Source organism: Cupressus sempervirens, chromosome 11 (assembly GCF_028749045.1).
Source record: "Cupressus sempervirens isolate cs-2001-9-10 chromosome 11, ASM2874904v1, whole genome shotgun sequence".
Classification (NCBI taxonomy): domain Eukaryota; kingdom Viridiplantae; phylum Streptophyta; class Pinopsida; order Cupressales; family Cupressaceae; genus Cupressus; species Cupressus sempervirens.
Window position 1 is genome coordinate 455010031 of NC_143128.1, and position 5679 is coordinate 455015709.

Genomic DNA, 5679 nt, shown 5'->3' on the forward strand with positions numbered 1-5679 from the left:
AATAGAAAATATCATTGTTGAAAGAGATCATTGAAAGAGAGAGATTGTTGAAGAAGACTATGTGTTTCAATCATTTTTTTGTCATTGATGTCAAACCTGCTATTTGTTGGTAAGAAAACTACTTATAAGATTCAAGTACTATCACTTAGTTGATTGATGAAGAGGATTTGATCAATAAGATGTAACAAAAGCACCTAGAGGAAAGGTTGAGTTATGATTATGTAATGAAGTACAAGGATCAGTTAAGACAATGATGACATGATCTATTAATAATCTACTTAAGGTTACAAATGTTGGCTACACTTAGAAAGTTTAGATGAACAAGTTATATAAAGTTTGTCTACCAAGCTTGACCAAGTGGATAGTAGGTGTCGAACAAAGATAGTGCAAGCAAGGTAGAAAGTTAGTTGGAGCTGAGTGAAAGAAAATTCTAGTGGATGCCAAGCAAGACAATCGATGCTGAGTAAATTTTAGTAGATTTCAATCATTAGTAAACTTTAGTTGATGTCGAGTGAATTCATAATAGATGTCGAGCAATGTAGTATGTGTCAAGCATCAGAAGGTTAATAATGTCAAGCTATTGTATTATTTTAAAGATCAAATATTTGTTGAATCTGAGCCAATAAGTTTGTTTTATTAAATTTTGTGAACCAGGTGGAAGATAAGGTTGATGAACTAGTGGCACCGAATTTGAGATAAACCATTTTTAGGCAAATTCAAATGGATTCTAGGAGAATTTTCTAGAAAAGACATGAGATATGTGGTAGATACATTGTATCCTACCTAATCCATCCAAACCCTAATTTTGACAATGAAAAATGAGCAAGAAAATATCCTAATTTCCTATTTATCAGAATTTCTAGTCATGAAGCAAAGTTGTTGTGTGTGAAAACCTAAGGAAGAGGAGTTAAGGGTTTTGCTTCATTAAGTGACCCAAGAGAAGAGTCTGTAATGGCATGTTAAGAAAGAAGACTTAAGGAGATGAATGCTTGAAGGGTGAACAAGCTATCAAAGCTATAATGTATAAAGGCCAAGAAAAATTGAGGATTGAATAGAGATTTGTGATCTGCAAGAGAAGTTTTAAGTTGTATCATATCAAAGTTTTACTATTACTCTCTAACAATTGTATTAGTATAGAGTAAAATCCTTTGCAGTAAGGTTGACTTAACAATCATTTGTAAATCCTTTAAGAGGGTGGCATTCCAAGTGAATGGCCTAAAGTCCTCTAACAAGGCTCACTTCTAATAAGGTGATTGAAATCCCTTAACTAGGTCATATTTAACAATGTTTATTGTAACCTTTAATAGGGTTGGCCTTTCATAGGGAATCATTTTAGAAGAGTGAAAAGGAGTAGCATGTTATTGGTGGTTTTTCCCAATTTGGGTTTCCACATAAAGCATTGTGTCAAGTGTGTTGATGAATCTATTATGTTTCATGCTTTACATTTCTGCAAGTTGATTTGACAATAACCTACAAAGTTTTAGTGATTGCAGAATATTATGGATGCATGCATGGATATAAATGGGTTCACTAAGCTATGAAAAGTTTTATTTATACATATGGACCTTGGATAACTAATTCACCCACCCCCCTAGTTATTCTAAAGTATTCCAACAAGAATATCCTATTAATCTCTTTCATATATATCTTTTTCAAAATGGTCAATCTAAGAATTTGGTCTATGATCAAGATTAGTTACATGTCAAATGAATTATTGTAGAAGGTGAAAGTTCAACTACTTGTCAAATGAATTATTGTAGAAGGTGCAAGCTCAACTACCTAACTATGTCCAAGGCGTTTGCACACTGCAAGCATACTTTGCCTACCAGGTTGCCTACATACCTGTAGCCATGAGATCAAGACCCTTGAACTACTCACTCTAATGAATATGTAGTTCTAGTTTCTAATTGTTTTGATGTATTTGTATTCCTATAACCACTGGTGATATTTAATCACCTAATACAACTCTTCACCATCATACACCCACTCGAGAAAATCAAGCAGTTTTCTATAATCACAATACTATAATACCCTAGTGCAACCTTTGTGTTGTAGTTTATAGTTAATGTAAGGTTAACTTATATAAATCTTGACTCACTCCTTATATAGTTATGTTTAAATGCTTGTGATAATAATCAATGGGTCTAAAATTTAAATAGACCAATCAAGTTAATGCTAAAATACAGAGTTTAGCCTTCTATTTACAATAACCAAGTACACTAGGTAATGTCATGTTTAGAGGAAATGTCATTGTGGTTAAAGGTAATTTGTCAAGTTTAGAGGTAATGTAATTATGGTTTAGAAGTAATTTGCATGGTTTAGAGTGTAATTTCATTGTGGTAGTGACAATAACTTCAGTGAAGATTTGAGTGTAAGGAGTTACTACCCTAAACCTATGTTACAAATTCCTAGGAACCAAGGGAATTTACTCAAAGCACTAGAGATAATATATTTGGCCATGCTACCTATTGAGTGAGTTTTATTTTTTATTTTTTGTGTTAAGATCTCTTTGTTTATATACATACATACATGCATACATATACATATGTATATATGTATATACATACATACATACATACATATATATACATAGATCACAAACATATGTCAATGAAATCCTAGATCTCCACTAATCACCACAATCCACAAGATCTCTCTATATACATACATACATACATACATACATACATGCATGCATGCATACATATATAAACACATACATATGTACATACATGCATACATACATCAGCATATGCAATTTTATCACCTTGGAAAATTGTATTTGATCATGTTAGCTGGGAACAACTAGTTGTTCATTTTATTTTACTTAATCTGATGACAGCTCTAGAGAAATTTGTAATCAACCTAGCTAATCAGAAACTAGACCAATTTAACTAGGTTATGGCTTGTTTCTTTCTAAAAATATATGTTATGATATGTTTTTCTAAAATTTCTTGCGAACTCTGCCCATTTTTCCTGGTCTGCATTATTCTTCTGTAGGAGCTTGAGCTAAGGTACTTAGCATGGTTTGAGTGAGTTTTATTTTTTTATTGTTTAGATTTTGGAATATGGGATTATTTTTATCATTAGCTTTGTTCAAGTCCTAATTTTAATGTAGTACCAAAGTGGTTTTTAGGGTGGGAAGGACTATATAATGAAGAGGAAACTTGAAAACTTGAATGTTGAAATGTTGAAATGAAAGCTATCGAGGATCAGACACCTGTGGCAGAGTTACAATAACAATGTAAAGTTGATTTTAGATATATATAAATAAATAAAATATGACATAAATCATTCCCCATTTTTTTTGATTATGGAGAGTTGTGTGCAAAAGAGGGTGGAGAGCTCTGAATGTTGGTGGATATTTCATTGTCATGCCCTTTTGATTGATGCATTTGGTTGACGTGCCCTTATGATCTTTGCATTTCATTATCATGCCCTTGATCGATATTAGTGGAGATCTAGGATTTATTTTTCATGCCCTTGTGATCTCTTTGCCCTTGCTCTATGATTTTGTTGTCGTATTGTGCCCTTGTGATCTTTGTACCCTTTGTAGCTCACTACAACATTTCGGGTCAAATTGCAACCACAATTTGCGATGGTAGTGTAATTTTGGTGTTCAGGCCCAACTATAGTAGTGCTTGCTCTACAATTTTTTTCAAGAAAAGAAGACATACCTATGTAAATATTCTTTTCTTTTCCTCCTAAACATGTATCTCTTTATATTTCCCCCAGCAGTTGATCACAACGGAATGACAACAAGATACAGAGATACATATATACATACATACATACATACATATACACATGTATACATACGTACATACATCTGCATATGCAATTTTATCACCTTGGAAAATTATATTTGATCTTTATTCAATCACCAAGAGATAATATAATTTGTATGTACATATTTCTATATACTTAGTTTGGTATGAATAGTGTTGATTGAATTCATCTGAGGAGATTGAGTCTACTCATGGTGATAATGGATCCATGTATTGGGTCTTTAGAGGAGACAGACGTAGAAGATTAGATGGTGAGGTAGGAGGAAGATGGTTGTGTGAAAGGCTGATCGGGCAAGTCGCAAAAAATCAAGGTGTTAGTTGCAAGTAGTTTCATTAATTTGATAAGGGAATTAGCTTTGAAAGCTAGATGATCAAAATTGGCTTGTCCATCCTTATTATAGATGTCTCTATCTTATAATAAAAAATTACTTCAAATGACAAGTGACAAATTATTAAATATACGAAAAATCAGAAGAACATTCACCTATAATATTTTTGAAGGACAAAAATAGAATAAAAATATAATTTGGTGGAAAAATCCATGAGTTATGTGGCTCCTCATTGTGGTTATTCCATTGTCCAATAGTGGAAACTCTTCACGTTAAATATTAAGATCTTGAAATTAAAAAAGATAACTATCAAAGATCTATATTTGTGTTTTAGTGATAAAAAATATACAAATCTAATTTTAAGAAAAACAATAGTCTTAAATGTATATGATTAAATAAAATAAGCAAGAGTACTAGTTGTAGTTGGGTAATTCTAGTAGTATTGATTATGTTAAACAAAATGGACAATAAAACAAGTATGAAGTAGCATTAATAGATCATCTACTCAATCCTATTATGAATTAATGTGAATGCATCTTATCATTACCTAGACAATATTATTCATGAGATCTTTACTCAATCAACAAGAGATAATATAATCTGTAAGTATAGATTTCTGCATACTTAATTTGGTATGAATAAATTCAATTGAATGCAAGGATAATTGCTTGAGTGAATTGAAGATGTTACCTATTTTTTGCCTCCCACAAAAAATTTGAATTTGAATATAGGCCCACCCAGCAGTCTTTAACCATCTTTAATATTATTTAAATTCCCTGGAAATACAAAAAATAAAATGATTAAAACCTTATGGTATTTCTTTTATTTCCTAATTTCTTTTCGCTGGCCCGCAACTTTTCGTGTCGTCAGATCTTTCATGATCTACGATGGGTGCTTTCTTGCATTCTCAAAATGCACTACCTTTAAGTAATGTAGGAAAGCACCTAAAGGCCGCATGGTAGGTAGATCCATCTTCTTTTTTGGGCCATAGAGGGGAGAGCTATCAGGTGAGCTAGCATTTTGATTGGCATCTGCTTTCCTGCATTCTATCTTTTGTCAGACTTCCTGACAATGTGGGCAAGCACCCTGGTGACACATGTCCTAACAATGTCATGGAGGATATTCACATAGGTTCAAAGGGTATGGGTTATGTACATCATATGATGCAATGAGATCAAGGGCTAGCGCTTCCCTGCATTATGAAGATGCAAGGATATTAAGGAATGCAAGCAAGCGCCTCATTGTCGCATGTCTCTATGGGACCTGTTTCTTGTGTTAATCACCAAGGTGGTGTGAGTTGGATGCCAGGTTGTGCTGAGTGGTTTGTGGGCCCAAAAATTTTAAGGGACAGGTGCAGTATAAGGAGGATCTTTCACGATTTTTTATCTTACAAAGATAAACAATTGGCGCTTTCCTGCATATGAAGATGTGAGGAAATTAAACAGTGTGGGAAAGTGCCTAAAGGACACGTGTTCCAATGGGCATGGCTAAGGAAATTAACAAAAATGAAGCACAGTTAAGGCTAGAAGTTAGGGGACTACCACGGTCAAGGTTTTGAGGAG